General features: G+C 45.0%; 1 protein-coding gene across 3 annotated transcripts in view; it reads left to right on the forward strand.

Moving 5' to 3' along the window:
• The window catches only part of LOC134555496 (BEN domain-containing protein 5-like), an 898,337-nt gene that overhangs the window by 615,409 nt on the left and 265,462 nt on the right, over positions 1-17,466 (forward strand). The gene's annotated exons all lie outside the window — the stretch shown is intronic.

The raw sequence follows: 17,466 nt of genomic DNA on the forward strand, positions 1-17,466 counted from the left end.
GGGATTTTCCAAAATGCAAAAGTTGTTATGTTGAATTTCAGCAGAAACCATTGATTCTACACTGTATTTATTTAATAAAGTGGATGACTTAAAAATTAATCAGGCTCTACTTTGCCTAGGATTACTTTTGCATAAAAGAAAGACTCTTTTGCTAACTATAACCTGTGTAAAACTTTACAATCGTGCTCAGATGCTTTGTTTTTCTGAAGGTGGGAGGATCCCCTGGTCACGATCACAGCATTTGACTCAGTTCTTGTTCTTGAAACAAAGACAAAGCCTTGAATCTCACTTGTTGTTTCTGGGTGGTTGGTTTTTGTGGGTTTTTTTTTTTGGTTTTTTTTTTTTTTTAATCATCTGGGTAAATGTAAATCTCTGACCCCCTCTAGCTGCTGTGTAAAAGAGCTCCTTGACTCCTTGCCTTCCTCCCCTCCACTGCAGGCATGAAGGGTGGAGTTCTGAGAAGGTTGGGGCAGGAAAACTAGGGAATATTTTTGGTTGGAAGGAAGAGGAGGTGATGGTGAAGGCATGGAGCCAATAAACCTTAATGGCTCAAGAGTCAAAAAGTAGCTAAGAGCTTCCAGATTATAAGGGGGAGTCACTTCATGAAGTTTTTCAATCGTCTTATTCTCTGTGGAAAGGCTTTGGGTTTCGAAATGTGGATGTAAGCATTCCAGAAAGTTCTGGCTCCCTAAACCTTGCTCCCAAGGGTTTCATGTGGAGGATCAGTGATTAAAAGTGTACTGAGGCACCATTAAAGATGAGCAGTAAAAAAATTCTGACACTTGAGAAGTACTCTTTTTGCTCCTCTTAACTTTTCCTGTTTCAGCTTCAGGAGTGAAAGCTTCAGTGCACTTATTAGCTCCCCAGTTAATGAGATCTTGAAACAGGGGTGTTTTGCTTTGCCTTCCCCTGGCTCATCACACCGCCTTCTCTTTGGAGAGTGGCCACAGAGAGAAGATGAGGAAAGAAGAGTGCAAGACTCATTATGTGCTTGTTAGTTGTTGTGAGCAGATAGACACTGAGCTGGCTTTTCTTCAACTCAGTCCTTCCTCTGTGTGCTTTCCAAGATTTGCTTTTTTTGGCACCTTCAGACGTGGTGGGTAGTGTGCTGTTCACAGGCAAACTGTGCCTGCAAACTTTTGTCAGGCACCTCAAAATGCAGATATAAAACTCTCGGAGATTGTTCCCTTGCTTGTTGTAAGAACCTCTGCCATCCTCTCTGTTCATGTTCCTACAATAAGGCAGAGCTAGGAAATAATGTGGACCATCAGATCAGGTTCCAGCAAGAAGTTTGCAGTTAAATAATGTTGACAAGTGCCACATATAGGACATGAAAACTACAGCTAAAGGAGAATCCTCATTTCTTGTTTCTTCCTGTGGGGTTCGCAGTAGGTGATGAGACTGGACTGGAAGTCATGGGAAGAACAGGCCTCTGTTTTGGAAGGAAGGTGAGTTAAAGGTGTTCAGAGGGAGAAACTGATCTTGCTTAAACTGTCAAAAGATAGAAATACTTCAGAATACCTGAGCAGTGCACAAAGCTGCGGAAATGCTGAGTAACCCTCTGTTCTCAGTAGGGTATTTTGTATATTCTCATTTATAAAGTGAACCATTCCTCAAGTAGCCATCAGCTCCTTACAATTAGATGTGGATTAGGTTGGTTTGTGTGTGTGTGCGTGTGTATTCTTCTTTTTCCAGCTGCTGAGTATGAATCTGGTTTCAGAGACAAGTTGATCCAAGTGTGGTAAAACGGGGACAGCTTCAGAAAAGAGGTGGCAGAAAGGCACCAAAGAATTGTGTGTTTGTTTTAGGAGAAGTTAAAGACATGGGCTGAGTTTGGCCACAGTGTCAACCCTGGGTGCACACAAATGCAGAACTCTGAAGGAGAGGGTGGGGGAGTTGTTTCATTTGTGGATAAAAGGGCAAAGTGAAGCCGAACAGAACACCTGCACAGAGCAGCATGGAAATAGAACTCCTTCATCCACCCCTCTGAAAAAAGCCCAGCTAAACCTGGCCCTTGCTCAGGTCATGAGGCAGAGCCCCCCTGGGCTGTTGTCACAGGCTGGTGGCCCTGGCCCTGTCAGCAGCCTGGGACAGGCTGAGAGATGCACCTCCGAGAGATGTCCCTCCCTCTCCACACGCTCCCACCGCGCTCCTCATCGCTCCCATCCAAAGCAGATGTTTCAGCAAATAAACAACCCTTTTGCTGTGCCTAGAGGTTAATAAGGTTAGTGCTGGGAAACAATGAAGCCTGAGCAAATTGGTTGTGCACGGACTTGTCAGGGTTTAAGGAGCTGCTCCATGGAGGCAGCGGGGGACGGGCTGGGGCTGTTTCTGGGGAGATTGCACCGCTCTAATGAATTGGTGCTCACAGCAGATATTGCTGGGGATGTGGCATCTAAAGATGGATGGGATTGCATCCCTGGGCTTTCCTGGCTTGAGCTGTGTTCCTCCTCTTGCTGCTGCTGCTGCACATCACTAATCATTCCGTTAAAGTTCAAGAGCAGTGTCCTGAAATTAAAGAAAGGCCTGTAAATGTGGCAGGATAACTCATAGTCCCCCTTAGCTCCTCTCTTACTGTAAGAAATACTCAAGTGATTTGGAGAATGCTGGGGGTAGATTTCAAGTGTTGAGGGGGGAATTCCTCTTTTTCTGTTGCTTTTCTCACATCTAGGAGGAGTGAGAAGGAATAACAGGGAGGTCAGGATATGTAGGAATACCATAGAATATTTCATAGAATATTCTCATCCACTGAAATGTGACCTTCTGTACTGACTGGTTGAAAAGCTGTGTGAAAAAGAACATTTAACTGTTCCCTCATGAATATTTGCATAGGAAGGGAGAGATTTTTCCTTACCTAAGAGAAAAAAGGAATAGAAAAAGAAGAAGAAAGCACCAGGAGCTAAAAGGACCATTTATCATCTTTAAAAATATGTTTTCATTTTTACACAAAACTTAGCAAAAGACCTTTGTTGCCTTAATAGGAAAACAAGCAAGGGTCCTGGATGTTGCATTCTTGGGATTAGGCAGTGGCAGAGACAGGGACTGCTGCAGTGACAGTTGCCCTTCAAAAATAGGCAAAAGGCCTTCAAAAAAGGCAAAAAGCATGTCCTTTGGTTTTGTCAAACCCACCACTGTTTGGCCGTTTTGCTAAAATGAGTGGAATGCCTCCCTTGGTGGGCTTCTGACTGCTGCTCAATAGGATTAAATTAGAACTGGGATTCTTCTAAGAAAAGGCCTGGAATCAATTGCAGTATTGACGCTATTCCAGAAAAGAGAGAAAGCCAGCATGAATTCAATAAGCCTCAAATAATGCCCAGTGCCTTTCACTGCTAAATGGTTTCTGAAAAAGGGATTTTTTTCCTTGTCTAGGTCTTTAATTAATCTTTCTCTTTAGTCTTCTGTCAACTCTGGAACAGTTAAATGTGTTGCATGACCGACTCATCCTGTCCTCTGTATCTGGATTAAGAGTTTGGCACATGAAGACAATGTTTGTAACTATGGGGGCTGGAGGACTGAGCCAGGTGAAGAAATTCAACTGTCTGAAAATGCTTGTGAGTGCTTTGTCAAACTTTCAAAGGCTCTAACATGGCCGAGTTAATTAGCAGGAATTAGATGACTTGAAAAATCTCCCTTGGTCCCTTGTCTGTATCCTTAGGTCTGTGAGAAGTAATAAATGTTTCAAGATCTGGACCAAAGGTCAGTGGAAGTCTAAAGAAAATACCCATTGACTTCTGTGTCTTGGACCAGCCTCAGATACCTGGAGGAGGAGCTGGGAAGGACGTGGGTGTTGGAAAGGATGTGCTGTACATCCATCATCTGGGTTAATGAATGTTGAACCAGAATATAGGTCAAAACCAGAACTTGAATCCAGCATATGGAAGTGAAAGCTTTAATGTTTGGTGTACAAGGTTTGGATGAGTTGGCTGAGAGAGGGAATGAAATAGACTGAGAGCATTCTAAGACCTTGTTGTCTCCCCAGTGTATTAATACTGAAATTCCTTGCACCGCTCTGGTTTTCTTACCATCACTAATGTTGGTGTAGGACAATTTACAGTGCCTTTCAGGATGGCAATTAAAAAAGCCAACAACCACACAGTCAATTAGTGGGGAAACAACAATCAATAGAACATACAATGAACCCTAACTAACAAAAAGACAATTAAGACACTGGAGATAAAACAGTGACCAGTGACAAGTGCTAAATCTCTTGCCAGGAGTGCAGGTGAGAGGAATAAACTTGGTCCCTCGGGATAGCTAGGTTCTTACCTCCGCCTCGCTACTGACACACCCCATGGCCTTTGCCATATCTATTAAGTCCTAAATTATTTGTGCCGTAGAGTTCCTTCAGGAACCAAAGTAGCAATGGGAATTTGAGCCTTCACATTTCTGCGAGCTCTGTTTTGATGTTGTAGGTGCTGCCTGGTCAGCCACGACCTCCTGGTGCCAGTGGCTGTTCTCACCTGCCCTCAGGGCCATTCAAAGCCATGGAGGTGAACTTTAAAAACCACAGAGCTGATTTTTTGCAGGGTGTGAAGCTTTTTGGACTCTTTGCTTTGGCCCAGTTTATCAGCATCAGTTTACTGTGAGTTGTATTGTGGGACTTTTAAGGAAGGCCATTGCTCCGAATTCCATTGGGTTTGCAAAGAGCAAGAGAAATCCCTTTGGGCTGGCACTGGGGCTCTGTGGCCATGGAGAGAGGTGCTGCCTGTTGAGTCTGACAATGCTCATAAGTGTTTGCTGAAACAGGAATCATATGGCAAATCGTGCAAGTATTGCCAAGGCAAAAAGATTTAATGCGCTGTGCCTCTGCTGAGGGCATCCCAGACCCAGCGGGGTAGTGATGCTCTGAGGGCTGATCCTTTAACAGCAGTATCCATGTCTGCTTGACTGATCTGCTGTGGTCTTGAAGAGCAATAGATAGGTTTAATGTGCAACAGCAGCAGAACTCTGTTTCCTTTCTCTTTGGTGCATTAGTAGTGTCATTCATAAGTGTTCCTGAGTTACCCTGCCATATGCACGAGTGAAAAGTGCAGAAGATCATGAATAAGTTATAACCTGAACCCTATTAATAGTCCCACTGATGATATGTTACAGCAATCCTCTGGCTTCTCCCCCACCCTCCAGCTTAACTCTTACTCTGCCTGTCAGGAACTGGGCTGTGAAAAGCCTTCCCAGCAGTGCTGATTGCCCTTCTGTGGATGTTGGTGAGCTGCAGACCACACGTGTGAGACTGCTTTGTGCTCCTTCAAAGGAAGGTATCCCTAGAGGCTGTCAGAGCCACTGGTCTTCGTTCAGAGTCAGTGAAGGTGAGATTTTCCAGGGCAGAACCTCCGTGTTTCATTCCTGTTACTGCTGAAGGGCAGCTGGTGCCAGCTTTGTGTCCTCTCGGCCAGGGTGGTGGTGGTGTTTGCTGAGGTTAATGTTTAAAGCCATTAGGATAGATGGGAGGTGTCAGGGGGTGTTGGCAGAGCATGGCTGAGACAACTTCATTCAAGAGACAGCAGAATATGTCACTTCCACAGAACCATTAATCTTCTGGCTTCAAAATGTTTGTTATTAAGGACAAGATAGGTTGGAAAAATGCTACCTGGGCTTATAGAAGTGCTTTCCTTGAGATTGCAGGGGGGCTTTCATTCTATGATGCCAGTGACATGTACAAGCTATTCTTTGCTCCTGGCTTGAGCTTCTGAGCTGAGCAATTCTCTACCCTTCCCCAGACCATAACAAATACCTCCCCACTCCTACTCCAGCAAAGTCCTTCCTCATTCCCTCTGCAGGCACAGGCTTTACTCCTCCATCCCTGTTCCATCTGCACCATTTATTTCCTCCATTCCATCTCCAAGAGCAGATTCTTGATATGAGCAAAGAATAAGACTTTTTAAATGATTGCAAACCTATTCTTCATATTTACCCACATAAGGGTAATTCTATGGAGCTGGAGTGTAAAATTGTCAGGTGTTACTTTATCTTTGCCAGGCTCAGCCTCAATGCATGGCCAGGCCAGCAGGGCTATGCCTGAGTCAGTTACCACCAGAATGTCATTCAGCAAAATAATAATTTATTGGTATTACTGGTTTTGAGCTTGAACAGCTTTGCAAAATTTTAGAGAAAATATTTTTGAAGACCACTCCCAGAGGTGGGGACTGAAAATTTCCATATACCACGTGCACCTGTGCAACCCAGAAATCTTCAGCAGCTGAAAAAGGCTCCTTAATGCTGTTACTGAAGAGAACACCTGCACTGAGCTTGTACCATATTGGAACCTGCTGAGAACAACAGGTAGATTTGCAAATAGGGGACCAGTGAACTGGTATGTAATGAGAAATAGTTCATGTAAGAGTCTATAGAAGTGTGATGATCCCGAACTATCAAAACCCTCTAAAAAACCAGGTTAGAATAACTTTGTAAGTACTTTCTATATGTAACCTCAGACTTCCCAACTGTATGTGTTGTGTGAACAAAATTGAACTTTGTTCCTGCCTTATTAACATAAAAAAGGATTAATTCTAATTTTATGGGAGAACAAGAGATTGTTCATTACTGATAAAGGTTGCATTAAAGCTCTATCTAGACTTACAGAAGGGAAAGTGGGGAATTTATCCAATATTTTAAAACACATGCCCCACAGATTTTCCAGCACCATGGAGAAAAGCTTTATAAACCAGCTCAGATAGATGGAAAGCTGTGATAGGTCTTCAGCTGAAGGCATTGCTGAGATATTACAGTGATAGTCATGTTAGAAAAGATGATAGATTAGATGCAGCCCCACTGGAGGGGGCATGTGTGCACTGACTGCTGAATGCTCTGTGCACATAGAGATACAGCTCTGGAGCCATCACTTAGCAGCTCTGAAATGTCTGTACAATTTTTTATGCTGTAATTTTGTATTGTTCATAAATATTCATAGGTACTGCTGCTTTTCTTGATCTCATTTTAGTGAAGCAGCACAGTCTGTTGGGTAGGGAAGGAAGCTTGGAGGCAGTCAGAGCTCCAGACTTCTGCCCAAATGCCACTGGATTCCTGGGTGGCTCTAAACCAGGCACTTAACCTCACCATGCTCCAGTTTTCCTATCTGTAGATTAGCGATCACACAAATAAGTGTCTTCATTGCAGGGGAGTGGGAGGCATTAATTAATGCCTGCAGAACTAGAGCCCCTCCATTGGAAGGTGCTCCAGAAGTGCAAATGGATTATTGTTATTACCGTGCTTATCCACACTGAGCCATTCTGAAGTGGAATGCTCTGCTTTTATCACCTATCCTGGGGCCGGATCAGCACCAGTGGTGACACATCTCTGCGTTTGGGAAGGGTTTCTCCCATTCACTGCCTTTTGGGCAGGTCCCACCTTGTTAAGCCCAGCAAAGGTGGGGATCAGAGCATCAGCTGGTTAAAGTGTGGGGGGAAGGGCAGGAAGAGTGGAAGTCTCCTGCTTTTGAGGAAAATCGGCATTGAAGTCCTGGGGACATTATGTTAATGGCATTACTCAATTTCTGGAAGCAATGCTGATTAAATATTCATTGACTTTGATTATACTGAAATTAGGACTAAAGCGTGAACTCAAATTGAGTGGAATAATGGCAGTGTAAATAATGCATACTTTCTAAATTGAAAACACCAGCTTGTGCTCTGCTCCCCCTCTCCCCGCCCCCTCGGTTTGTCATTGTGCCATTTGTTTAGGAGACGATTATACTGATGTGTGCATATCCAGCTATCATTTTTACCAGCTGGGAAAAAATGTGAAATTAAAGGTTTTCTACATTGTTTGCTTTTCCCCACTCTTGGAAAACAGAAGTAAATACAGTGCAACAAAGACTAAGCTTGTTTTGGGAGAAGGGGTTAGAGCCTGCTGCTCAGCCTCAGTACTCTGCATCTCTCCTAAAGGATGAGAAACGCTGATGGCAATTGGGACAGGAGAAAGAGGCCAGGAAAAAATCACTGTGGGAGAATCAGGGCACAAGGGGAACAGGGTTGGTCTACTGTAAAGGTGACAGATGGTGCCGTGGCTCAGTGCTCTGGTCCACTGGAGACTCCACGTGTGACCTGGGGGACAACATCTGCCCTGTCCTGGGTGTGTGCTGGAGCCTAAATCATGGAGAGCAGCCTCTGAGGGGGCTTTGGGCAGGGATGATGGGCAGTGAGGAGTCTCCTCGCTGCACATCCCACCCGGCTGCTGCCCTTTTCTCTGGCCAAAGCTGGGTCTTGCAGAGCGCCCCAGGTCCTGCTGCAGTGTGTGCATTGCCCTGGAGAACATTCAGCCCTGCCCTGCAAGCAGCTGTGCCAGGTCACCCTCAGGAACTCCCATCCCTCCTGTCCTCCCTATAGAGAGGGGTAAGACAAAGCCTAACAAAGCCAGGCTTGATTCTCCACTCTCACTGCCCCAAAGGAGCCTTTACTCCCACCCTGAAACCCTCTGGTTTCTGAGGATCCCGTCTGACTCTGGGTCTGCAGTGCTCATGTGGGCCAAACTGCCCTGGTCCAGACTGCTTTCCTCACATTCCTGTTACTAAAAATGCATCTTTTTCAGCTTTTAGCAAGGTGATGTTCCGGTGGCATATTTTTAAAAACTCTTTTTCAAATCAGAAGCATATTATTTTTAATACAATACATGATGCAGAAGTTGTAGGGGGCTCTTTTGGCAGGGTTGCCAATCAGGCGGGGGGAACCGGAGCTGCGTGGGTTCCGTGGGCTCAGGACTGCACACTCTGGAAACCAAACCCGTGGTTTTTCAAAGTTCACATGCTGATTGCAAAGAAAAAGCCCATTAAAGAGCAAATCGTTTAAGGCACAGCCTTCCTTCAAGCCCCAGGGAACTTGCTTTCTGTGACAGCATGATGGAAGGGTTTCTCAGTCATACTCGGCTTTTCCCTGCGCAGCAGGGCTCACTGCTACCTGAGATTTACTCTATTGTGAAGTCCTCACCAGAAAATGCAGGGGCAGGGGTTCTGTCTGGATCAGCCTTTGCTGCTTGCAGGCAGAGAGGTGCCTGCCCCCAGCCCATCCTGCCCCAGGAGAGCACTCGGTGGCCAAGGGAGCAGGGCTGGCTGGCACAGGGAAGATGCTGCTGCAGTGCTCACGAGGCTGCAGCGTGACTGCAAACACCACGGGCACTTGGACCCATTCAGGAATGGTTCTGTTTCCACCCATGAGTGTTTCTGCTTTCCACCCACGAGTATTTCTGCTTTCCACCCATGAGTATTTCTGCTTTCCCTTTGGTGTGCCACCTTCCCCAGCACCCAAGGCTGTGAGGGAACCGAGACTGTTGCAGTTCCCAGACACACGAATCTGCCCAATCCTTGCTCCTTTCCCAGAGTGTCTGATTTCCCTCCAGGTCTTGAAGAAGGTGAGGTTAATCCTTAGTCCACGTTTCTGCCATCTTTGATCTGGATCAAGGCTCCTTCTGTGGCTGTGGAATAACTCCACTGCTAAGCCATGACCTTTATGAGCTGTGAGATACATGCACATTTCTGTCCCCAACTCTCTTCCTCTTCTGGAGCTGTTGTTCATGCAGACGTGGGCTGCCACCCCCTGTAGTTCCTGTCTGGGAGCTGAAGGGATGGCACATCTGTATTCCAGTGGCACATCTGTATTCCAGTGGCAGGGATTAGGAGGGGTCCCTTGTATCTCTCTGTCCTCCAGCCACTTGGAGGGCACAACACAGGGACAGGCAGGGACCCTTCCTTGCATGGCCCATGACCCAGCAGGCTGCTGGATTGGCCTCAGCTGCCAGGTCCTGCTGGGGGAAGGGGGAATGCCCTCCATCTTCTGTAGTAAATTTATGCCTGATTTACTTAATCCACCTGCAGCACCATGAAAGCCAATGTGAGAAGGAGCTGTGTGCCCTGCTAAGGCTCACGGACTCCTGCTTTTGTTCCCTCCTAACCTATGAGGGGTGGTGGGATTTTAGAGTCACTCTAATTAGATTTTATCTTTTCCAGCCCTTTTTTCCAAGGACTTGCTTTTTTTTCCCCTCTCCTCTGACCTCTCACTCACATTTTCATAGCTGCAGATGAGGTAAGTAGTGATAGTTCTGCTTTTGCTTTGGCTTTTTTTAATGACCAGAAATTCTCAGTCAGAGGAAGAGACTGTGGGGCATTTTGCACTAGAGATTCTTCTGTTCTGTGAAATATCTTTTATTAAAACTGTTATTCACAAATCAAAGCAAAGTCACCACCTGATTAAAGCTTGATAGGATTAATTTCTTTCCAGGCCGAATTAATTTAATGACATAAGCATAAAGATTTGTCTTTTTCTTCCTTAGGAGTCTCCTCTCATTAATTTTACCGCCGCACCACAACATCATTTCATAGAAATATCTGGGTTTGCAGAAAGTTAGCAAAGTGCTTTTTGGTATGCAGAATGATAAAAAATGGGGAGGAGTTTGCACAGATGTTAAACAGAGATTTGTGTTGAAGCTGAATGGTTGTGCAGTGGCCATGGTTTTCAGTTTCAGGTGAAGGGCAGAATTTTATCCGTAGCGTTAAGAGTGTCGTAAGCTCATTTGAATTTTTTGTAATGAAATATTGAAAATGAGATCATCCCACCTGAATAGCTGGCCAGGCTCAGTGTTGCCATTTAGCAATAATTATCCGACTTGTCTGTTAAAGTATATTGGGGCAAACCTCCAAGAATGACTTGATCTTAGGAAAATAGGATAAATTTTAGACAGAAGTGTGAGGTTTTTCAACTAAAAAGAGGGGAAATGTGTGCTTCCACCAGAGAACAGTCTGCTTGAGGAACTCATGGCCATGCTTTGAAATGGGTTGAGTAGATAGATGACATCTGTCTGTCTCTAAAGTCTTGGTTGTTCCTAAATTTTCTCTTGATTCCAGTTAGCACCTTTGGGACACGTTACATGGAGAACAGGTGAACGGTGACCACAAAACAACCTCAATTTCATGATATTTCCAGTGCCACACACACCTCTGAGGCATTTGGTCAGGCTTGTGGCTAAACACAGCTCTCCTGGGTGGATGTGTTGACATCAGTGTCTTCTCCCCCTGCTGCAGCTTGCTACCAAACTGGGAAGTCCCAACATCACCTGTAGTGTCCTGGATCAAGTCTGTGCTCTGAACAAATCCCAGGAACCTAAATGCAAATTGCTGGATCACAGGATAACAAAGCACTTGGGTGATTGTTCCCAAAGAAGTTTAGAGTCTGTTTCTTCCCTTTTCTTTTTAAAAAATCCCTTTGCAGCCTGGCACAGCGTGCACGTACTTAATAATCTATGCTTTTCTCTATGTAAATAATTAATCAGAAAAGGAAAATAATATAAATCCTAGCTATCATATTGCTATTAAAATTGTAGGAGCATTAGTGCATCCAATAAGTATTGTTTCTGTAATTAGATAACCTTTCTGGGCTGTATCAGCACTCAGAATAAGGAACAAATGAACATCTGCTTGGAGCCACCATGGAAGGAAGGAGGGAGCTTTGTTTTATTCAGAGGCATGGATTTCCTTGCAGAGAGAAGGAATTAGCCCAGCACAGGAGATAATTTATGCCTCTCTCATTTCCCTGAGAACTGCCTGAGCAGTGGTTGAGGTCTGCCTTAGCTAAGGCAAGGTGAGGATCCCCAGGATCCACGTCAGCCCTGGCACGCATCCCTGTGTGTCACCCTGGCTGTGACATCCTCCAGGCTCGTCCTTGCTCTGGAACAGCCATTTCCACAGCCTGGAGAGGTGAGGCAGGGGGGATGAACAGCTGAGCTGAACAACTGGGACCTGCCAGATCTCTTCCCTGTGTTTCTGGGGGTTTGCCTTGATGGCAGAGCTTTCAGTCTGTGAGGAGATGGGTGGGAGAGGGAGCACACTGCCATCACTGGACTCTTGCCTGTGACTTAAACCCAAGTTTTGTTGGGCAAAGATGGGCAAATATTCACTCAGTCCCCACTGTGTCACCTGCATCACTCCTCTCAGATCAAAAGTGCCTATTAGCAGCATCCTAATATTGCAAGGACACAAATTCATAACCATGAAGTGGTTTTTTTCACCTAAATGTTACATTCCTTTTTTTTCTGAAATGCTGATCAAACCCCATCGAGACACCACTGAATTTCTGTAAGAGTGGCACTCTCAGTAATACCAAATAATCAGGTTTTTGCTTGCAGTTTGAAGTCTTAGTGCGCATGGCAGACAACCGAGCTTTTGTACCTGGGTACAACTATAAAATAATCATGCAAATAATTCATCCTTTTGAAGACTCTGTGTGAGAGGTTTTTTACAATGTGTTTGCTGGGCAACCTGGGCTCTCCCTGCAGGACATACACAGGCTGTACCTGGCTTTTTCTCCTCTGGAGAGACTGTCGTGCTCTAGATTATGTATGGGAAGAGATCTGGCTCTGTCACCACCCTCATCACTGCATATTCTTTTGCATATGGCAAAGCTAACATATGGTTAGTGGAAATTAGGGGATTTCTATTGCCCAAGTCCAGAACTGGATTAGAAGGGATAGTGTTGTCCAGGGCAGAGACATATGGACAGATGCTTTAGGAGCATCTTATTTAGCACTCATCAGATTTCTGCAGTGCAAGAGCAAATTCTGCTAACTTGAAAGTACAAAGCTTCCCCACTAATTCATTTAAACTGGATTTTTCGAAGGAGCCTGAACTGATTAGGTATCAATCCCATTACTTTTTAATGGGAACTGGACACTTTTCATTAATAGAATGAAAATCTATCACTTGGAGATCAATCAGTGGAATAATTGAAATTGGGCCATATCTTAGTTAACAATTAGCTGAGGTTTGGGGCTTTTTTTCCCAGTGTCTAAATCACTCTTAAATGATTTGGAAAAGCCCTCTGTGTGGGCTGGCACAGTGAGTGAGTTTCACAGCCTCTCTTCTCATTACACATTACTGCTGGACACAATTAAAATCCCAGATAAACTAAACCCCAGCAGGACAATGATTGCAAAATTTTGCGATGCTTTAAAGGATATTTCTAAACCAGCCAAACACCCAATGCTGGTGGAGAGGATGGTCCATATCCCCCCCTTTTCCTTTAGTGCTGTGTCAAAGTCTGGGACCTGTGGTTCTGCAGGGCTGCTGGACAGATGTCTTGTGTCCTTGCCCAGCCCTTTGCAAGGTTTCACCCATGTGCAGATGAATTTTTGCTGTTGCAAATGAAGAATGAAAAAAAAAATTCCCCTCTTGTAGGCAAAAAACCAAAAATACCCCAAAAAGCCCCACCCCAAACAAGCCAAAAAAAACCCCCAAAAAAAACAAAACAAGAAAAAGAAAAAGAAAAAGAAAAAGAAAAAGAAAAAGAAAAAGAAAAAGAAAAAGAAAAAGAAAAAGAAAAAGAAAAAGAAAAAGAAAAAGAAAAAGAAAAAGAAAAAGAAAAAGAAAAAGAAAAAGAAAGCAAAGGGGAAAAAAAAATCTGCCTGTAGTAATGTTTCCAGAGTGGCTTCATTTTCCTTTGAAACATCTGATGGATGAAGCTGGTCAATCATCAAGAAGCTAGTTAATGTTATTATACAGGATGAGGACTCCAAATCAAAAACAAATTATCCTGCAGCTGCTCCTGAGCTCTCCAGCATGTCCTACCACAAGGATGCTCCTCATACAAATGTTTCTATGGGCGACATGTGCTGTTCTGATAGCTCTCATTAGCTCTCTGCACTGCAAGCTCAGAGCTCCTGCCAGTCAGGTTTCATAATGCTGAATTATGGAGAATCTCCTGAACTGGGTACCCTGGCCCATGGGGGTGCAGATTTCCCCCTTGTAATCCCTCCATCTCTGCCACATTAGGAGCAGTCACATGTGCGTTTTGTAGGAATATATGCTGGATATGAACCACTGGAATTATTTAGTTCATGTTGGCTGATGAGCTAATTTTCAGCACAGAAATCCATATATATGTGGGATTTTATTTGCTGTTGGTAAATGTTTCCTCTATATTGATGTTTAAAATAAAAATTAATACTAATATTGGATGGAGGTGATAATGATTTAATTGCTCCTTGATTGAATTGTTACAAGAGGAAATGAACTGTGGTGTGTAATGTGTTGAAGTTAAAATAGAGTAGTGTGAGTTAATTTTATATTGCTATCAATTTTGCAACAGTAACACATGTTTCCAAATTGCTCTTTTCAGTGACTCTTGATTCCCAACCTGAAAAATTTCATTTGTTAATTTCTTAATCTTGTGTCTATTGTTTTTTTTTTGCCTTCTGCGGTTGTGGTTCTTACACTTTTCCTTATTTTCTCCAGTCCTAATCCATAAGTGAATGTTTCTTTAGCTGATTATAAGAAGCTAATTATAAAAAACACATTTAAAATATTCTTAAGATTTATAATTCGTACATCTCAAGAGTAAAGGGGGCTGTAAGTAAAAACCATTCAGGAGAGAAGGGCTGGTTTGCCACACCTGTGCCTCAGCAGCACGCGTGGCCAATTTCCATTTGGCTCTGCCAATTCACCCAATGGCTTAACCACGTAGCTGGAGGCTGTAAGGAAGGGTAGGAAGAGGGGAAGGGGGTTGATTAGGGTGTGTGGGGTGTGTCTGCAGGTGGAATACAGGTTATCTCCAAGTGTGAAGTTGTAGGTTGTTAAGAGGAACACTTGAGTGTTGGCTGCTGAGGAGCTGCCAAGTCGGGACCGCGCCCTTTAACCGGGGGCATCTTCGCAGCCCTGCTGCCAGCGAGGAGCCCTGGCTGTGATCCTGGCCCTGGAAGGTTTTTTGGTGGCAGAAAACATTCCCCTGTTCAGCGCTGATGTGTTTGTTTGTGTCGCGCTGGGTTGGGCAGAGAGCCGCGCATCCTCCAGGTAGGCGCGATGGGAGAGCGTGAGCCGCGTGTGCTGAGCACCAAATCTGCATTTCCTGACTCAAATTCCCTGATAAGTCCATTAGCCTTGAACCTCGCTCTCCCTCATCTCTCCCCCTTCCCGCCGTACGATGCAGGCAGTCCTTCCTCGTGGCACTGAGAATTATTTTCTTGTTTTAAATCTCAGTTTGAAAATGTCAAAGTTCAGGTTTTGGAGAGAGGAGTCTGGGTGCTAAAAGCAAGAATGTTCTTTTTAATTAGAGTTATGCCCTCGAGCAGTGAGAAACCATTATGTTTTTATTCTTCCTCTGTACTTGTTCCAAAACCTTTTACATGATCAGACTAAAAGGTAAGTGCAAATGAGTGAGCAGCTAGCTAAAGGAGTAAAGCAGATTCATAAAAAAACCCCAACCAGAACTGCAAGTCTTGCTAGTTTGTATTTATGAAATAAATGACACTCTAGATGATGCTGTTTCTGGAGACATGATATTAGCACAGCACATTGTACTTAGGGGGTGTGTGTGGAGCTGAGCTCTGTTTGTGTGACATTTTGAAGCATTATCAGTCACTCGGTGAGAGAGGGGATGTGATGCTTCAGCCAGGGAGGCTGAGGAAGGTGCAGCTGTGCCTTTCCAGCCCTGACACAGCCCTGTGTGCACCGGGGGGTGGGATGCCCCTCTGGGGGTCCAGGCCTCTCCCTCCCCCTGGCAGCGTGACCAGAGAGAGAAACCCTTCACTCCTTGTCTCGATGCACTGCTAAGTGGGCTTTAAACCTAAATGATCACAGTGAATTTCGGGAATGAGGACATTATGTCACTGAGATACAAAAGGAAAATGAGGCATTTGGGAGGGGAAGCAATGGATATTGAAAACAGGAAACAAACCAACCCCAAACTTCGAGGGTGTTGTGGTTTTTAGTGGGTTTTTTTGGTTGGTTAGTTGGTTTGGGTTGTTTTTTTTTTTTTTTTTCCTCTTCTGGTGAGTGGATAAAAAATGTATTTGTGTTCATGGCTTTTGCCACAGGTCTGTATCCTTGGAGCTCCCAGGCTGCAGCTGAGGGTGGCAATAACCACGCGTGAGCTCTGTCCCAAAGCCCAGCTCATGTCACTCGGTTGAGTGGTTCCTCCCCAAATTGTCTGTGCTCTGCCTGAGCACCAAGAGCCTGGCTCTGGAGAAGCATCAGCCTAGAAAACCCACTGAGCTTGTCCCCACAACCCCCTGATCCAGCTGTGCACACAGGCTGTGTGTAAGCTGCTCACTCGCAGAGGTGCCCTTGTGCACGGTACATCCCCTAACACGCCCTTGCAGCTACATTCCTGCATAAATTATATTCATGTATTACATGAAAGACACATCAGCCAACGTGTGAAACCCTGACAGGCAGGGAACTTTGAGATAAGAGAGGGGAAAAAAAACCCATCTCACCTTTTCTGTCTTATGTTTTTTCTGATAAATTTTCTTGCTGTGAGAGTTATAAAGGAGGATGTTATTTAATACAAGATACAAAAATAGGAAGGTGTTATCATGGAGAGGAAGGCACTTTGTTTACCCTGTTCTGTCTTTGCCACAAGGTTGCTGTCTGTCTGAAAGAGTGTGAGGGAAAAGGCCTTATTTTCAGAGGTATCTGGGGCCTTATTTTCTTTCTAAGGTGTATGTTTTAACATGGAACAGAGCAAGGCTCTAAATGGAGCTGCCTTGTGGGGCTGTAACCCTCAGGCTGGGAATGGTGCCCACTGTGAAATTATTCTGCAAATCCCGAAATAGAGGAGGAGGTGGAAGCTGCAGCTGTGTGTTTATCTCTCAGTGCATTGGGTGGTGAGAAGCCAAGTCCAGGGCTGATATCCCTGAATATGGTTTAAATGCATGGCAGAGCCTGTTGAGCCAAGAGCCAAGCGCTGCCCACGCAGGCAGCACAAATGTTGGGACACCTGAGGGCAGCAGGAGCGTGTGCCTGGCCCTGGCACCTGGAGAGCAGCTGGGACAGGTGCCTCTGGACAGCTCTGGTGGTGCACTGAGATGGGAACAGGGGGAATTCTTGCTGGAATACCTGTTTGCACAGCCAAACCGACTGGAGGCTGCCAGCAGAGCCCCGTCATAAGGCAAAACACTGCTTTTGGGGATTCCCCTGACATTAAGGGGGCCTGCAGGCGGTCCCTGCTGAACAGAGGCTGCATTTCCAGTGACCTTCAGGCTCCCTCTGTGTCCGTGGGAGGGTGGTGGGGGTGCTGGAGGGGATGGGTCCAGCCCTGGCAGTCCCTCTGGCTGCCCTGGCTTGGGCAGCAAACAGCTGAGATGAGGTTTCTGGGTTATGGTAGCTGCTCTTCCAGCATCCACTGAACTAAATCATCTCATTAGAGGGATGCCTGGAAAAGAAGCATCATGGCTGTGGTTCTGCTTTGGGCCTGAGGTCTGAACAACAGATGTGCCTTGTATCCAGAAGCTTGTATGTGTCCAAGAGCAGATTTTCTCTTATGGGTGAGAACTCGGGAGGATGAAAGGGACCAAGAGGAGAGTGATTTAATGGAACACTGAAAAAGTCTGACTAAAGAAAACAGACTTCTGTTTAGCTTTGTTTTTCCTCTTGCTTTTGCTGGTTCATTAAAAAGTGTTTTATTTACTGTAAAGGTTTTATATTTATTCCCACCACAAAGGATGGGAGTGAGGGAGGGCAGAGAAATCAAAAAGAAATATTTTGATAGCAGT

Source organism: Prinia subflava, chromosome 10, assembly GCF_021018805.1.
Source record: "Prinia subflava isolate CZ2003 ecotype Zambia chromosome 10, Cam_Psub_1.2, whole genome shotgun sequence".
NCBI lineage: Eukaryota > Metazoa > Chordata > Aves > Passeriformes > Cisticolidae > Prinia > Prinia subflava.